Here is a 19600-nt window from a genome sequence, read left to right on the forward strand (position 1 = left end):
AGAAAGAAAATTGGACTCCATGAAGTGAGAATAAATTGTCTGGCTGCTGAATCTGTCTCATGAAGTCTGATCTCTTGCTCGTGTGTTGTCCATGGGATGAGGTCATTGTCAGCTTCCAAAGATCTCCCAGTGGTCCTTTGGTGCCATTGTACTCTGGGCTACATCAGTTATCTCAGCAGAGGTAAACACAGGTGAGGTTGCTGCTCATGTTGAGTAGTCTGTGGTCACACTGGTCAAATTTAAGTATCAAAGAACTCAAAAGTAGGGCAGAAATATCTTAAATGTCTTCAAATGCTCTACCTGTATTTGTTTGAGGTAACATTGATGAGAGTATAGTTCCATTTTAATCCAAGTACTTTTGTACATCATTCTTAAGGTAGAAGCATAGACCCCAAATACTCAATAAATGGGCAATTAACTTGTCTCCTAGGTGAAGTCTTGGTCTTCTTGGAATTTATTTATGCATTTCTAAGTACTGTTGCTAAGTGGGTCTTGACTGTGCTCAGAGCAATGACTGTGTGCAGTCTCCTAAAGCAGCTCAGAACAGAGGGACTACCTCATTTCACACAACACTGGCTGCATCCTTGCTGCAGTAATGTACTGCTTTTATTTATTCTTGGCTTAATCTGTCAACCATATAACATTTATACCAACACTTGGGATCCTCCCTATAAAAGTCATCGGTTGAAGAAACTGCTCAAGAAGGCTGAAAAGCTGAAGTACTTAGAATTTATTGCAGTCAAAAATACTAATAGTCAAATACGAAACAGAATAGGGAAATGGCATAGAGGTGAATGGATATGAAAAACATATTTTAATATTTATTTTTAATAAAATGGGGGTGAAATGACTGGGATGTAGTAGCTCTGTGTCTGACTAAGACCTGAAAGCAGGAGAAGCATTTTAGTACTAACTCATGTTGGGGGTTGGTTAAGCTGTGAGAATGAGCTAAACAAAGAAAACTCTCCTTTATTCTCCCATTCTGTCAGTTTTGTGCAGTCTGCTGTCTCTCCCATATTTTAATTAATACATTTCTTTGAATGTGTGTTTTTAAAATAAAAATAATGCAACTACACCATTCTAAAGAACTGAAACCCCAAAAAAATCTTGTTCAGTTATTGAAAATATTAAATTCAATCTAAGCAACCAAAGCAATAGGATTTGCTGGCTAGAGACAGATAGGAGATGCAGTATTTAAAATTCAAAATATTTTTGTTTGGCTATGTAGGTTTGCAGGAGACCCTGGACTCATGGTTCCTTGGCCATGGAGAAATCTGCCTTTTGGGTCTTCCCCAGACCCATCCCCATGTCCTAGCCACAGAAAGTAGACAACCAAGTGTAAATTTTGGCTCTGTCAAAGTTTTCAGAACAACTTTCCCAGAGAAATTCCTGGAAGTCACCTTAGTTAGGAAGATATTCAGTTATTTATTTCAGTTAAAATTTGGACTAAAATATCAAGTAACAAAACTCCCTGCAGCTCAATTCTATTCTTTCAATTGACTCCTCTAACTCCTGTCCACCCTTTTGACTGAATGTCATAATTCCCACTTTTCTGAGGAAATCAGCATTGTCTTATATGACCAGAAATTTATATTTTTTCACCAAAGTAGTGAGAAGAAACATATTTTTACTTGGATTTGTATGATGAATAATATCTTGACATTAGTTCTTTCATGGAAAGGACTTTCAGGCTTGAATACTTTTCTTAATACTAGATTTTATGGAGAATGTGATTCCTCCAATAGGCAGGAACCTGGACATTAGGATTGTATAAGTAAAATGAAAGACATTCAGCTGCATTTAGCAGAGAAAGGGCTGCAAGAGGGCTGTTACCTGGCTTGTGGTTGTGCTCATCATTTGTCCTAGTTTGAGTTTCCATCATGGGCCAAGGTCAAGAGCTGCCTGGAATAGGAAGTAATTTTTAACATAGGCTTATTTAGAGAAAAATACCAGTTTAGAATATAATTTTGGCTTACATTTAGAAGTGTGCTATATTTCATAAGGTCTTGAATGACTGACCTAGTGCATCTTTCTGCTGATGTTTAAACAACAGCCTGAGCAATATTTTAGTCTGTAAGACACTAAAGTTCAGGAATGAGTGCATTCCTTTACTCCCAAGACACCTGTACTAAGTAGGTGACCTTTGTCTTGAGGAGAAAGGATGGCTGGACCCCCAGAGTTCCTCCCTGGTGTCACTTTAGTCTCCAGGACCACCAGCAGAAAACCATGCTGGTCTTGGTAACAGCAGCTTCACCCCAGGCGTGCTGAGCAGCACATTTGATCCCTGGCAGCAGTGAAGGCACACACCCATTTTAGCTGCTCTCTCCCTCTCCTCTTGTTTTCCAAATAATCTGGAAGCAAATGAGTTGTGTTTAATACCAAAGGATTTTTCTACTCTGCTGGCACAAGTATGCGTTTCCTCATTTTACTTCTTTTCATCTCATCTCATCCTCTCTGAAGTTAGAAAGAAACTACAAAAAATTACTCGGAGCTAATACCAAATGCATTACAGATATAACATTTATGAATAAAATACTTATTTTGTAAAGCTTTTGCTTTGTGAACCTTGATGATATAAGAACACATAACCTTTGGTATCTCCTTTTTAACTATAGGAATTGGGTAGGATTGTATGTTTGGGCTTGCATTGTCTTCTCAGAATGCCTTTGTGACTCAAAGTAATCTGTAGAATGAGAGGAAAGTTCTGTAAGGAAAAAATGAAATAAACAAAATCAACTTCAAACCTTTAGAAGTTCTCTTCTCAGCATGGTAGATGAATGTGTGCACTGACCCATGCAGCTGGTGCTTTAGAGTGTAACCTGCTGAGGTGAGAGTCTGTTCATGTTTTAAGGAAACACAATTTCTCATCATAGCTGTGTTGCTAAGGGATAGCTCATGTTTCTCCTCTTTCTTATTCTCTGTCAGATTTCAAAGACCAAGAGGAAAAAGTGTTGCATTGTGTCTCAGTATTGGTTTTTCATGGTGGAGAGTTAGGAATTGATTGCAAAAGCAAGAAAACCTTTAAATAGACTCTACAATATGTAGCTCAGTTCTTCTCCTGAGGTACCCCCTTCACTCACTTCTTAGTATTCAGTGGTATTTTCTAGATTGCAGCCCTTCTCCTTAAACCAGACTTGGTGATTTCACCTTAAAGGAAGGTGGCATCTCACCATCTAAAGTAATGTCTTCTGCCTTGCACCTTGGTGCTCCTCATAGTTCTCTTTGTTCCATATTGGTAGCATGACTGATGTAATGGAAAAATAACCCTGAAAAAGATAATGCTTCATCTAAGAAGCCAACTAACTCATCTCTCCAGAAATCCAAACATGGATTGGCAAGAAAGAGAATTGTCCCCTTCAGTTTCAGCTCAGTGTTAAACTGGCTTAGAAGCCGCCTGGAACTGCACCTGCAAAAATACTAAGAGTCTCAAACATCCAGTGGATACAAACAAAAAAATATCTTATCTTTTATATATTTCATTAACCTTATAAATAACCTGAGAAAATAAAAAAACAAAGTTGACTCCACTTGGATAAGAACATAAATAAAATATATGAGCCCCAGAAGTAAAAGGGAGCAGTGGAGCTTTCCCACCCTGAGGGATGCAAACCAAGGCTGGCTTGTGGGGGCCCTCTGGTCCTCCCCAAGATGATATAAGCTGGGACATTACTGATGGACTAATGTGAAGATTAAAATCATGTGCTGTGTAAAAGGAATTTAATTCTCCATCTGACATGTTTAAGATCCAATATTAATAATTTAGCTGAGTTTTAGTAGCCTTTTCTGCTGTAGCCCACTAATGACAAGCTTGTTTTCTAATGTTTAATGCCTGCTGCGCAAGTGGTACTTTTAACAAAATACATTTGCTGCAGGCTCTTTGACATGGCTTCACACTGAGATAAACACAATTAGCATGAGCTATTTAAAATGCTTTTCTCTTGTGCTTGTTTGTAATTGGTCTTTTAAAATCTATTTTTATTATTAATTTTAAGGAATGTGTAACAGATTTGATAGCACAGTGAGGGTGTGTTATTCAAGTGTTTTACTCCTGAGATATTCCTGGGTCATCCTGTGTTTGTAAGAGCATATTCATATACAAAGACTCAAGAAATGACCAGATTGGCCCCTTTTTTAATATGCTGTACCATGGGATGTATTGTAGCAGACCATGGAGGATAATCCAAAGGAGTGCAGGCAGGCTAGCTTACATAGCATAAAAATTTCATTAGAAAGTATTTCCTGTGAATCCTCTTTTGTATAAAAAGTCTTATCTTTTCTATATGTCACATCAAAATGTCTTTTAGTAAAAATAGTCTTGCAAAGAATGTCTGCTGAGGCGGGCTGTACTGAATATTCATAACATCTGAGTGTGTGCTGAGACGTTTTAGAATAAATATTTTTTTTGTTAAACTAGTTTGGAACATTATTGTTAATCTTCTTTGCATCCTTTCAGGCAGCCCATGCAAAGAAATTTTTGAATTAAAATAGAAAAAAAGATCTGCTATCCTCAGTGAGAGCCCACATGCTCCAGGTCTCATTAAAATCAGTGGAAATCTTCTATTGACCTTACTGAGTGTGGATCCACTTGGCATGGGTTTTGGAGGGGTAAAGGGAAGAAAAGACATGCCTTAGAGAAAGACAAAAGTCTGTTGTAAGGTACATTTAGAGCTCTTCTTTCCAGGCTGCCACTTCTGCTGACTGATTGAAACATCTCTACCCACTCCCCTGGCTTTTTGTGGGGTTTAGTCTGGCAGCACAGCCCTCATGGCAGCATCAGAAAGGAGACTGTTCCTTGCATGTTCCTCAATCTGTGCACCTGGGCAGGCGACAACAATAATTGCTTTTTAATGGTTGGATTTGAAAGAGGCAGTGAGCTGATTTGATAATAGGCTGGTCTTCATCTTAATAAATGAGCATAAATTGAAGCTCTCTGCTTTAGCAATTGAAGTACAGTAAATATTCTAGGTTTGCTTATCAGAGCCTTTCTGCCCAATGGCTCCTGCAGCTGTTTGTGGGCAGTGCTGATGAAGATCTGTTCCTGGATGTGGGTAAAATGCTCAGTCTGACAAATCACCCATGTGCTGGCTGACTCAGTGGGGGCTGAGCACTGCACTTGGAAGCACATGTCTGAGCATCAGCCCTGACCCTGACACTGAGCCCCTGGAGACAGAGGGACTTGTTCCATCCTTGAGAACAGAACACTGTGCTCATTTGGCAGCTGGTGCAGCATGGCAGGAGGGCTGGCAGGACCTGGGAGGCTGCAAGCGGGAGAGCTCTTAGAAAAAAGCCCTGCAAAGTGTTGGGGCTGTTGTGATGGTTAAAACTTAAAAGGGTTTACTGAGATCACATCCACAGCCATCACATCTTACTGGCTGCTTCAGGACCAGTGGCAGCATCCCAAATTATGCTTCCCTAAGGAGGCTTTCAGAACACTATGGATTTCCCCATAAATCAGGCCAGGCCATACTTAATACCCATAAGGCATGACAGATGATGGATAGATGGCTTAGCTTCTTAGCTTTGCTTTGAATGTTATTTCCTATGTCCTTTGCTGTAACTGGATTTGTTGGCATCAGATCTGGACTATCCCAGTAGGATCTGTGGCTCAGGAATGGGGGAGAAAACAGTATTCTGGGGGGTATGTAAATGGTAGAAGCCTCTGAGAATGGCTGGAGTGCAAAAAAGGGCCAAAGGAAAGAATATCCCACTTAGTGCATGGACATGAAAACAGGGAAATCAATTTGGTTTGAAACATTTTGTTTCATTTGTCACACAGCAGTTTTTCACCACCAGGACTCCATGCAGTGCCTTACTCTGGGTCATGACTGCTGAGTCCTCAGTGCTGTGAAAATACCTCCATCTAAATCCCCTGCTTTGAACCCTGAAATTATTTTGATGCATGCCTGCTTCTATCTCTGCTTTCATCTAGCTTTTTGAAAGTGACAAATAGATGGCTGAAACATCTCAACTACTGAATAATGTCATTACTTGGTTAATCTTAGTGACTTGATTTTGGAGAATCTATGATAAAATATAACACCCAGATATATTTGCCCAGTAACTTTAAACAGGTACTGGTTACTTTTGCTCTCTTTAATATGTTGCTGTGATGACACTAGTGGAAATATGTCCTTTGTCCAGACACTGAGTCTTGAATGGAGAACATTGAGATTTCAGAAGAAAGGTGCTTTAAAAACAAAAAAAATTGTTGGTAGAACAAAACCAAGAATTTGGGGGGAAAAAAATAAGGCATGTTTTGGAGTGTTATATAACAATCAGAATTGGTTTCTTTAAGAGATCCAGTTTTGCTCTAGTCAGGGTACTGAAATCCTACTTTCATTTGAACTCACATGTCTGGGATGTCTGTAGCATTTAAATGTTTATAGCTTTGAAGGTTCACCAGGTTTGTAATAAGCACAGGGAAAAAAAATACGTTATGCAAAGGGTGATTAGTTTTATCACATAGTCTTCCATGGGGCAGCTGTTTATTTTCAGTGTTCATTTTCTTGGATCAGTCAGGTAGACAGCTGTTCTTTTAGGGCATTTTTGTTAATTTAAGTAACTTCTTTGAATTGCAAATCTACAACCATATTCACTTCTAAAAATTCAGCCTCCAGCTCATAATTATATCATCAAAAAAAATCTTTAGATCACTAATTCAAAAATATCTACTTGTCAGAGATATTTCAAACAAATGCAAAGTATATACACTCTAAATCATCTGATACATCAATGTGTATATGAAACCGAATATAAAATGTCCAGGTCTGCTGAATTTCTGAAATAAAAAAATACAGTGTACATTCTGTACATTTCCATAATTCCACAGAAGCTTGAAATACTGTTGTCTCAAATATTTGACTTCATAAATGCTTGTTAACATCAATAGGCTGTTGCAATGATAGAAATATGATAAGTGGTCAGCCTGTAATTAATCTTTTTATTTTTTAAATTGCCTTGGATTTTTGCCCAAGCTCAGAGGACCTGAGGAGAGTTATAGGACAGAGAAAGGAAAGGAGTTCTGCAGAGTGGGCTGGCACTTACAGCACTGTAGAGGGACAGAGCTTTTTGTGCATTGGAGCTGTCAGGAACAACTGCAGTGCAGAAGAACTTGCCAGTGTAGTCACCCATGGAACCCTCAGACTTAGAATAAACTTTTTGCAGTCAGTGCATGACTATTCAGATACTCATTTTGTATTCACACTCTCAGGCTTGTGCTATAAATGTTTGTGTCCCTTTCAATTCGTGTGCAAACATACCTCTCAGCTACCATAGTTTTATAAGGGCATTACTGGAATGTTGCATTAAAATTAATTCTTTGTATTGCAAAATGCTCAGCTACAGAAAATGCAACATTATGGCTCCAGTAGATCAATCATAATTGGTGGTGTAGGCACTTATGCTGAAATTGCCATCAGAAATTTATTGACTGATAGGTTTTGACCGTTCTGGACCAAACTGTAGTCTGCTTAAGCTGTAAGTGAAAAATAATTTTTATTTCACTGTGAACCAGAGTTTGTTCCATTGTGAATTGGTTACTGACCTGGTTTGTTCTGAAATAGCCTCACCTGGAGTTCCCAGCTCAGCCTGTTCTGGAAGGCACAGTTTGGGGTGGGGATGAGTAAGGGGCTTAGAAGGGCAAATTTCTTGATGTAATTACACCCATAGCAGATGGAACCTGAGCAGGAGAGAAGCCAGACAGGGGCAGTGATGGCAACTTTATATTCTGTGAGCTTCTGGTAACACCCAAAGTGCCCCTCAGCAGCACTTTGACTCCAAGCAGGGAATGGGGCTTTGTTCACTCATTTTCCAGGGTGTTTTCCTCATTCAGAGCTGTTACTGATATATAAAGGAGGATCATCTCCTCTGAAATTTTGTAAGTTGGCAAGAAGAGCAGTTAGGTCTAAATGAAACAAATAAAAGTTTTGATGGTAAAAATAGAGAAGGAATAAGCTTTTAATACATTTGGCAAATGTAATTTCACCTCTTATTTAATTAATACGCTTTGTGTATTTATTTGTTAGGACTGGAAGCTTTTGACCAAGTATACAAACATTCACTTGAATACTTACCATTTATACATGTCTAGCAATACCAGTTGTTTCAATTTGGAAATACTTGACAGAGTATATCAGAGCAAGTGAAGATGTTATTATGATGTAAGTACAAATGGTGTTACACTAAATCAGTAGATTGTTGTACCCACAGTTAATTGTAAGATTGTGTCTAGTATATCTAGGTAATTAATATGCTAATTAGCTAGTTTAAAGATAAAAGGGGTATTAAAAGAATGCAATAAAGAGCTTGTATTTTTGTCTTTTACTGTGCAAACACAGCTCCCTGCAATAACTTAATGAAGGAATTTCAAAGGAACAAAACTAACAACAAACAAATTAGAAGCTTAACTAAGTAATTACATGGTATTGCTGAGACCTTTTGGGTAGGGACTGGCATAAATATGTGTTTAGATTGTCATAGCAGCAAATAACAGAGAGAGTGGGAATACTGAGAAGATCTGTTCATTTGTTGGAAATTTATTTTTCTGAAGCAGCCTAAGAAAAATTTGAATTAAATGTTTTTTATTGAAATAAATTGATTTTTGATAGTACAAAGATTGAAAATATATCTAAGGTAGAAGGATGTAAGCTCTTTGAGGGAAGAGAGCACAAATAGAAAGTGCTACTCTTTTTTCTTTCAGCCAGCCTTTAATATATTGGTAGAAAAGGGATTGGTGTTCAAGAACCACAACCTGTATTTGTTCAGCATTCTGAATTTGGAATCTGTTCCAAGGGCCAGGTTTTGGTCTGGCCTGAAAGATTAATATAAAATCTTAGGTGTGGCATTACAAAAGAAAAGATCCTTAAGTGCAATGAAAATGTGCCTTCAACTGAGTCTGGATACACATTATGGGCCAAAATATTGATGTAGAAGCTTTCTGAACAAATTAAGGCAGGTCTTTCCAGAGGTGAAGGTAAGAGAGAAGTGTAAGAAATCAAGAATTTTTGGAAATTTGAAAAAATGCTTTCAGAGCTTTAACTGCTTTATTAGTGTTAAATTTCTTGTCTCCAAACACTTCTCAGCTGGACAAAGCCCATGTTTGAATCCTTCTCTTCTGTCAGGAAGCCACACAGATTTAAATTTGTCAAAATCGTGACATTCTCCACACTAAAAAATGGAACTTGAACTACTCTGTGCAGCTTCATCTGACATCCATACTTGATAAAGACAAAACCACTATCTATTAATCAGTTTACTTTGCTATTAATGGACTTAATACAAAAGTACTGTTATAACTAATTTCAAAAGATGCAAACATACAAAAGGAAGCATGCAACAAATCTTCTGTTTTCTTTTGTGTTTTTATAAACAATTCAACAGTAACAAAAAAAAAAAATCAAGCAGCTGCTAAATGAAAGCCAGAAATTGCCTTAAAAAAACAGTAAATATTACTCTGAGAATAAATAATATCAGTTTTAGAAATTTTTATGTGAAGAGATTGCTTTTTAAATATTAGGGTAAAGCATCTTGGACTTTTGATTCAAATTTAAGCTCTATCACATAATTAATATTGAAGAGAAGCAAGGGTGATCTATTCATGGCATCTCAATATTGATAACTGAGTTGCATTTGCAAGAACAGGGAGCACTGAAATAATCTGAACATCACACCTCTCCTCCAAATGAAAGTGTGTCTCCTCCTGGCTCTCAGCAATTGAGAGCAGGGATGTGTCTCTAAAAGGTGGAATTTTTTCAAAAGTGTTGGAATGGTTTAGAATCCCACTGGGACTCTGTGTCTAAAAGCTGTGCAATTCTATCCTCTGAATATTTAACTGCTGAAGTAAACATCTGAACTTGGTTAACTTCAAGTAGATTAGGACATCACACCACGAAACAGATTCTAACACACAGTTTAAATGCAGTTTTCTGATTTGATTGGTCTTTTAGTTTGTTAATTATAGTAAGAAAATGCGTAAGATGCAATGTATTTTTAGTCTTTTTTGCTAAGGAATGGAGGTTTATGCCTCGCGCATCTATCTGGGTTTTTTCCCTGGTAACTTTGAACCTATTTTGAAACACATTTCATGAAGAGAGAGAGCTCAGAAAGGCAGTGAGTTCCCACAAGATGCCAATCCTCAAAGCAGTTTAGTTATCAGCCTTAAGAGCTGAGTGGGGTGCCCCTGAAAGCAGCCCTGGGTCTGTTTGCAGGGAGGCTGCAGTGTGTGTGTGCTCTGTCCTAAACACCAGGAGAGAAATGAGATCAGCATTCACACTTGGAAAGTTTAGTTGGGAATTAAAAATTAAGCTTTGAACCAGACTTCATCAGTTTTCTGTTGAAGATATTTCGTATTTCAAATGCTGAGGTTTCGTGCTGGGTCAATCTCATTACTTTTTAAAAAGAAATTGTTGAAGACAACTTAGGGTGGGATGAGAGCTCATGTAAATTGGATGTGTATATACACACTCACACATATATATATATATTTTAATGTGAGCTGCAGCTGGCTTTATATCTCTGTAGACAGTTAACTGTAGAACTGTCAAAAACGAAATAAAGGGAATTCACAGAAGTGGAACAGACTCTGAAGCTTAGGAAAGAATATGGTTAATGAAATACATCCACTTAAAAGGCAGTGCTACATAAAATGTAAAAGAGTTCAGGTTATGAATCTCAGTAGCTTTGAACAAGCTCAGACCATTGCTACAGAGCCAAGTTATTATAGCCCAGATGTAGCATTGGATAGGAAACAGCCTGGAGGAGGAGATTTCTTCTTTAATAAAGACTCATATTCTATATGGGGTTTTATATGGATTTATATATACATAAATATGTATATAGTAGTTTTCTTTATCATTCAATGCTATCAATTTAAAATGAGTGCATTTCCAAACTTGGGCCTAATATTATTACACAAAATGAAACTCTAGTTAAACTTTGTGGCATTTTTATGTCACCCATAGGATCTTTCTGGTTTGGGGTTTGTATCTAAATCACTGGGTTTTAAAATGCTTCTGTATGATTTCACTTATAGTTGTGAATGACTGGCATGTCTTAAGTGAAAGATCTCTTGTCCCCAGTGGTGGTTAAAGTCAGAGCTGTCGTCTTTGAGTTATTTTACTTCATGAGCTTTTAATCATACCCCAAGGACGTGTCAAGCTCTTGCATGGTCTTTCTTTCAAGTATATTCTTTCACAAACACAGGCTGTGGAGGAGATGCTGTCATTTCTTCTCTTGTTCCACTCCAAGCATATATTCATCATGGTAGGGCAAACTTAAAAAAAATCTAATATCAGTAAATTGCAATTTGGTGAGGTGTGGCACAATTTCCAAGGTTTAAAATTTTGGTGCTTGTAATACAACAGCTAAAGCAGTACTGAATGTGGTTGCAGTCAATCAGTGCAGTCACTCTCTAAATAAATACTCAGTTTGTTAATTAGATGGAGTCAGTTGCCCTCAAAATTATCTTTGTGACATTTCTGTGAATGTGAATTAATTTGAAGACATTGTGAGGTTTGTTCACCACATTATTGAATTTTCTATGCCTGAAGCATCAATAAGTATATTTATAGTAAAGCTATTGAACAATTTTGTTGGGGTTTTTTTTACAATTATTGTTCTCATGGATCCCAACTGGCACGTTCCTTTGTCTCGTATACAGCACAGCATCTGAATGTCCCAAGGGTTCACATATTTTCAGAGGAGACCTAACTGATTTGTCCTGCCTTTACTGCTCAGGATGGGATATTGTCCTGTTTCTGGCAGGTTTTGCTACAAAAGTGTAATGATGTCTATTGTGTTTGCTGTTATTTTTGTATTTGTTATTTTATAGCTTCATAGGTAAGTAAATATTAGGTGGGGACTCAGTGTCTGAGTGTCATTTAGAGCTCCAGGCTCTAAAATTGCCTCCTGTGAAACTTCAGTAATATCTTTGAATGGCTATGTATTAAATGACTGACTCAAATGTTTCTTTGTGCTAAAGGGAGCAGTGCTGCTTAGAGAGCTTGCAGTTTGCAAGACATTTTTGAAATGAACACCAGGAAGCACAGTAGTTTTATTTAAAATTATTTATTGATGGAGAAGTAAGTGAAAGTGTGATATTTAGACCAAGGATTGTTTTCAGGTAGAAATAGCCTGTTTTCCCCTCAAGCTCATTTCTGAATTTCAGGAAAAAAGACAGTCATAAACCTCTAAAAATATCTGAGGCTGAATTACCAGTGCTGAGCATTGCTGCTTTCTCTCTGTGGTACATTAGAAATCCACAGGTATATCCTTAGCTGAATGTGAGGACTTGCGGTTTGTAGCTGACAGGGTAGCCTGCTTGTGCTTTGGCTTCCAGCTCTAAGTTAAAATTCCCAATGCTCATGCCAGCCTTTCTTTAGGTGCCTTTGCACTTAATTTTCACAGACATCTTTTATGAAAAATCCTTTCCTTAGAATTTTTTCCTCCTGAGAAGCTGAGAGGCCTCAGGAACAAAATGTAAACAGTGATTATCTGCTGCTGTGGAATGCAACAGGTGCATCTGTGATTGGTCTCATGTGGATGTTTCTAATTAATGGCCAATCACAGTCAGCTGGCTCAGACTCTCTGTCCGAGACACAAGCTTTTGTTATCATTCTTTCTTTTTTTATTCTTAGCTAGCCTTCTGATGAAATCCTTTCTTCTGTTCGTAAAATAATAAATCAAGCCTTCTGAAACATGGAGTCAGATCCTCATCTCCTCCCTCATGCTCAGACCCCTGTGAACACGGTCACGGGCACTAGAAAGGTCCTGCTGGGCCAGGAGCCGCTGGGAGCAGTGGGTGCAGGGTGCAGGCCCCGAGCTGGGTGCCCGGGTCAGGTGTGCCCGGCTGGGTGGGTACCAGCCCTGCCCCAGCAGCTGCTCTGGCTCTGGCTCAGCCTCCCTGCGCGTCTGTGCTGCGATCTGGGCTTCTGGGAGAGCGTCATGGGGCAGATGGGAACATGCACAGAGATCTCATCCTGTCACTGCAGCTTTTGTTGACACAGTCTCTGCCATGCAAGGAATCTGCCTCTGCTTTCCCTCTGCAGCAGCTTTGCAAGCAGACTGTCACATACTCCTTGTTGTGCCTTGAGCTAATCAGTTCTGGAAAGGAAATGATGTACAAGATAATCTGAGCATGGAACATTTATATTATCATCATCTTGACCACAGATTACCTCTTCATTCTGAAAAATGCTTCTGATGTGATGCTTGGAGAGACATTTCAGTAAATTTGTTCTCCAGAAAATTAATGAAAAATATTGCTGTCATAGACATCTTTAGTCTTTAAAAACCACATAGCATCTTGGAGTACTCAATCAACAAACAACAAAAAATAAATTCAATATCCATACAAGCTATCATCACGCGAGGAGCTTTTGCATTATGGTCTTACAGCAGTTTGAAATGCCACTTTCTGTACAGGCTTTAGATATATTTGCCACATTAAATAATAACTATGTATGTAATTGAACACACTTAATGATAACTCCTTGCCTACTACAGAATGTTTACTGAATTCTAGTGGCCTAGTGTGACTGAGGTCATGGTACATAAATCTGATTGTATTCCCAAATTAAACTTATATATACTTGTTGTGCAATAACAGCAAAGTAGGAAAATGAAACAAGCCTCCTCCCCAGTGTAGCTTTGAGAGCTTGGGAAATTATTGCTCTGTTGGTCAGATAGGTTACATGGGAAGTTATTCCTGGTCCATTGAAATAATTTGTGTTAATGCCACCTACTGTGTAAGAGTCTGGTCTTGTGGTCTTTTGAAATATAAAGCGTAATTCTGTGACCAAAATATTAGAGATGTTCTGTGATGAACCTGAGATTTTTGTACTGTATGTCTGAATAAAAATTACTAATGCAGAGATATCTTACTGCAGAAATAATCAAGTTACTCATACTCTGGGTTGCTTTATTTTGTTGGCTATTTTGTTATCGCTTGCCCAATACCACAACTTATAACCTCTGACTCTCTAAAAAATTGCTTTTATGGTTTACTTTTATGGAGGTTTTTATGTTTAGAGCCCTTTCCAATCTTGAAAGAAATGAAATTTCTTTCAGTAGCTGTTGTCTTGAAGCGTGAATTGTTTAGCATTATGACTTGGCTGCATTTGAGTCACATTGCTGTATAATGGTTGTGCTCGGTCACGTGTTCATGGGGCAAAGAGCAGCACAAGGACACAGCATTTTGAATGCTGCACCATGGGAAGATTCTTAGGTTTCTCTGAAAAAAGTGCCTTTTGAACTTAAAGCTTAAATCAAGTAAATTCTGACATTACCAATAATCAGTGGATTACTTCTCCAGATGGGAACTAACCCCTTGTTAGCAGCTGTGCACATCCACCTGAAATCTCCTGTTAATGATTATTTTTCCACCCTGGTTTGACTAACAGGCTACATACCTATTGAAATCAAATATAAAGAAGTGCAGTGGAAGCTACCTAAAGCAGGATACACGAACTCGCTCTGTCTGCTAGTAAAATTAAATTATTAATGGTTTAATTTCTTTTTTTTTCCTTTCCACAGGATTTGAGGTTCCAATTAAATCTGTGTTTGGGCCATTGCTTTGCCTGCCAGTACTTAATCTTTTTCAAAGGCTTCATCACTTATCTAGAACAAAAGAACAAGGTAAGGAGAAAAAGTAATGAAATGCAGCATAGCACATCTGTCAAAGGAATGGAAAGTAGCTTTAAAAAAATTCAGGATCAATGACGTTAAAAAATTATTTGTTGAGCACTAAATGTTATCATGTTAGGAATGTTAATTGTAAAGAATCTGTAAGTACCAGCATGTTCTTGCATGCATTGAGGGTTTTGTTGTTTGTGTTTAAGAGATTTACTGTTGATGTAGCCACAGGACACAAATGACTGATAGGAGCGGTTGCTAAGTGTGCTTCTCTGTACTACTGAGTCCTCTGTAAGATTGTCTGACAACTTAATACTGAACTGTTGAATATAATTAACATTTCTGAAGTTACTTAAGATTCACTTTTGGGTCAGTCTTGATTTATGTTCTTCAAATGTGCATAATGCAACACTGGGTATTGTATTAAAAGGCTTAAAGGTTTCAGCACTTAGGGCTGTACAACACTTTGTTGTTGGTAATAGATCTGTCCAAAATACCTGGAATTGGCTTTTGCCCTGTCACTTAGGATTCCAATAACACAGAGCAAGGCAGGCATAACTAGAGGTGACAGAGAAGAGTAGTAAAGTGATTTAGCCTTGACAGGCTAAGGATGTAAGGCAGATACATGGCTTGAAAAATATAAACCTTTCCTGAGCTGCAAAAGTGTAGCCTGCAGTGGCCACCCCTGCAGCCACTGCTGACATGCACAAGAGACAATACTGGGATCTCAGTTCTTTTTTTCTTTTTTTGCCCACTCATTTTTTTCTGCATTCTCATATCCCTTTGCAGGGTCAAGTTCAAACTAATATTAGCTGGTGCAGAGCAGGCTCAGTGGCTCCTTAATATGCTTTCACCTCAGGGTCTTTATATGAAAACCAGCAGGTCAGAAAGTTTGTTGGCCTCTCACCTTTTCAACATAAAATATCATGTATTTGGTTTGGGAGTGTTAACCACACATCTCCTCTAGGGTCTCTCTCAAGGATGCTATTTTTAGTTTTGCTTTTCAAGCTGTGTAAAGGGTGTTATTAAGTAGCTGGGAAAAAATGTTTAATCATCAGACCATGGAAAGCCATAAGCCAGGCAGAAAATTGCCAGTGGTATTTGTCAGCAATAAGTAGAACTGGGTTTAGTAGGTGTGTTTGTAAAGCAGATTTGTTGCTGAGGGGAGTTGTCCCTCCACATCCAGAGCTGATGATGGAAATGGCCACTGATAGAAGCATTCCTGAAGTATTTCCTAGAATTTCTATCAGAAATTAATTTTACATGTGTAGATTGTTGGCTTTGCTCTGTAAATCCTTTAGGTTTGCCAAATAACTGGGTTTTTCAGGGTTCTGAATCCTGTCTTGCTGTGACTGTGTCCTACAGCCCAGTTGTCTTCTAGGTTGCCCATCTACTCCCATCTCATGTCTGCTAAAATTTCTCATAGTGCTGGTCTCTGATACTGAAAAAGATGATGAAACAACAAACATTTCTATAATTTAACAAAATTATAATAATTCTCTATAGTAATTATTATATATTAACTCCCTGCCATTGCTTATGGAAGGAAGATGGGATGCTTGTGTAGAATCAGTTACCGACAGGGTCCATCATCAAAAAAATTAATTAAGCTTTAATTTAACTACTCTTAATAGGACTTGAATATAAAGCACACTTGATTTGTCTATTACTCTACAATTTTCTTTCAATTCCTCATAATTGCATTTCAAAGCTCTTCTTTCAATAGATAAACATCTCAAATTTATTTTTTAAAAGATTCTCTTATATTTTCTGCTTTAAGAAAAATTGACTTCTTTACCTTCCAAACCTTCCTGCTTCTTCGTTTATTGGTGAGGCACATTAACAACTTAAAACAGATAATCTTTGTAATTATTCGCTTCTTATAAACATAATTATCTTATGATTAGTGCAGATGACATTAAAAAAAAAATCTTACACTGAAATGGTGCCTAAAATGAGTTATGTGCTAACTATGTATGCAGTTTAATTGGGACCCCTACTGATACTGAACACAGTTGGTTTGTTGAAAGAAAATCAAGACTTAAATTATTACAGTTTTATATCTGGGATGTCTGAGTGTCTGTATCCCCCAGTAATTTTTAACTCATTCACTGACATGAGAGTTTTTAGCCCAATCACTGATATTAACATGAAAGTGGAATTTTGAGACAAATTGTTCCTAATGTTCTAGTGAAAATACATGGCTTTGCAGTTAACAAAAGGATATTGAAAATGCCCTAAGGGAAGAACACTTTGTGAGCTTCTCTGGAAAATTCTACAACAGAAAGAGATCTAATTTATGTGCCAAGTTTGGGAGAGGCATTTTAGTCAGAATCCCAACCTTTCAAACATGGGAGGGTCTATAATGAAAATGTGGAACGCAGGGAATTTCCAGGGCTCTGCTCAGGGAATCAGACTGGCTCCCTCCTCGTGTGCTCTGAATATCTCCCCCTTCCTCGTGGTACACATGTCCTGTCTGCCTGGAAGATCCTGGTATTTGATGTGAAAAAACCTGTCCTGCAGCCAAGGAACATTTACTTTCAGGTTATAATTTCTGTGTTTAAAACCAAACCCTATTATACGCTTGTGGTTGGCTGGGATCATGTTTATGGTTTATTATATTTGCTGTTTCAACTGCAAACACAGAAAAATATCTGTTTAGTTTTTGGAGCAGCTTATTGTGCTTATTGAACAGTAACAAACCTTATGCTATGGATGAAAGAATGTGATTTATCTGTGTTCTTAATTGACAAGATATGTGATTAGACATCACCCTCATAAATAGTGTCACAGCCGTGATTTCATAAATTCCTGTTAGCTTGTACAATCAGGGAAGTTCTTGAGCACATCAGATATCTGTGAACATGTGGCTTATCACCACTGCAGTGGTAGGGTTACAGGCCTTCAAGATGAAATGTGCTTTCCTGGACAATTTGTGTAATGGATCTTTGGGGTATTTCATACTTTCAAGACATATGTAGATTTATATGCCATAAAAGATAAAGCATGCTTTGCAGTTTCTATTCTAGATACAGCACCATTTGAAATGCTTGAGATTTCATCCATACAGTGGAAGGTTTACTCTGAGGATCTTAAACATTCATTTCTGCTGGTTTTCATATCAGAGAATCTCTATTAATATTGCCATAGTGAAACAGGAGAATGACTGCTGGGAATCTCCAGGCAATCAATGAAAAATACTTGGCAACAACTCTGTCCTTTTCACTTTTATTAAAGGTTGTGAGAGCAATTTACAAACATTAATAACACATTACAGTAACCTCTTGAATCTCTGTGAGCATTCAGTTCTAGAAAATTTAACCTAAGCTAAAAGTAGGTAACAGCTATGCTATGACAGGAAACAAACCATTCTTTTGCTTGCCTTGCTTTTTGTGGATCCTCTTGGACATCCATGGAATTTGGTTTCAAAAAATGTTCATGGGTCACAATTTCCAATCTCTGGACTCCAATTTTTGAAGCTAATCTTTGATTATTCCATCAGAGCTCTGGTCTATCTTGAGCTTTTTCATAGCTTGACCTAAATTTTGAAATAATCTGAAGAATGAGAAGGAAACAAAAACACTAACAACATTTTCTAATAGCAGTATTCACCTTGTTGGAGTATAGAAACTGTCTTAGAATGACTGTGTTCAATGTTGGCAAGAGGAATAGTGAGCAATTCAAATTTCAAATAGCAAAGTCTTCTCTGACTTTGACAGGCATTTTATTATTTTCTTTCTTTCTTTTTTTCCTCCCTTTTTCCATAAATATCTTGTTTAAGTTTTGCAGTGTATTCTGTATGATAACATAAACCTTTTGATTCTAACTTGCTACACCTAACTATGATGGCTCAATGTGGGGCAGTAAGTACTGAATTATCCAGTGTCAGAATGTGCTTGCCAAATTGTTATGCTCGTGTCTCATCAGTTTGTCTCACTGGCATGGAGCCTCTTTCCAACTTTCCCTCCACAATCCATAAGCAATTTACTGCCTGGAAATTCCAAGACAGGACTCCAGAGTCAGTGTAATTTGCAGAGATACCAAAGCAGACAATTGTACACTTTATTCCTAAGTATTTTGTGTAACAAAACCTCATTTTGATATTAATGAAAATCTATGATGTAAAAGCTTTCACACTGACCAGTACTATAAATCACATGTCAATGTACACTACCATTTGAATTGTGATCTCATGAACTCTCGTTGTTTCTACTTATAACATCAAAAAGTATTTTTTAAGGACAGGATAAAAGCACTTCTTGGAGAAATCTTGAATTATCTAGCAGAGAAATTTCATTATTCCTTTAATTATGTACATAAAATAAAGAAATGGAGTTGCTGTAGAATTCCAGTAATGCCATTTTTCAGTAGTGCACCATGGAGACAGCTTCTTGCAATATTCCAGAGTTGTGTCCTTTAAGATAAATGTATTTTTATGCAGTTCAAATTATTTTACAGATCTTTAAAATATTATTTTACAAATCACTGATGTATTAAGTTGGCTTAATCATCTGTCTGCATTTAGGCTTCCAAAAGCACATGTGGTAGAGATGTTTTGTGGTTCTTCCAACATCTGCAAACCAGTGAATCAGAAACAGGAAAGATAAAATGAATAATTCAAAAGATAAATGCTGACCAAAGACCAGAGATACTTACAGTATTATTATATTTTTGGTTTTCTGCCTGTAGGCCATAATTTTATGTAGAAAACGTTTTTTGGAGTAAATAAAGCTGATCACTATATACTATAAATAATAGCAGTATGTGCTTTTGCTAGCATTAGAAGGATTGCACCTTCTGTGATGCATTTTACTAGCATCAAAAACGCAGTAAGTGATTAAATATATATCTTCTGCCTGACAAATTTCACCTATACATCCACAAATGTAATCACATTCTGTTCTTTTCATCTCCTGGCTGGTAAAGCTTTCCAGCAGAAGGGAGGCCTGTGGCACCAAAGGGCAGCTCCCAG

The 19600-nt window shown here is 37.6% G+C and overlaps 1 protein-coding gene across 4 annotated transcripts in view; it reads left to right on the plus strand.

The window, feature by feature from the left end:
• The window catches only part of TENM1 (teneurin transmembrane protein 1), a 770840-nt gene that overhangs the window by 287953 nt on the left and 463287 nt on the right, over positions 1-19600 (plus strand). For all 4 annotated transcript variants that reach the window (XM_063170577.1, XM_063170580.1, XM_063170579.1 and 1 more), the window contains exon 3: positions 14530-14631. The gene's annotated coding sequence lies outside the window, so the exon portion shown is untranslated. The remainder of the gene's footprint in view (positions 1-14529; positions 14632-19600) is intronic.

The sequence above is a fragment of the Melospiza melodia genome, chromosome 16 (assembly GCF_035770615.1).
Source record: "Melospiza melodia melodia isolate bMelMel2 chromosome 16, bMelMel2.pri, whole genome shotgun sequence".
In the NCBI taxonomy this organism is placed as follows: Eukaryota; Metazoa; Chordata; class Aves; order Passeriformes; family Passerellidae; genus Melospiza; species Melospiza melodia.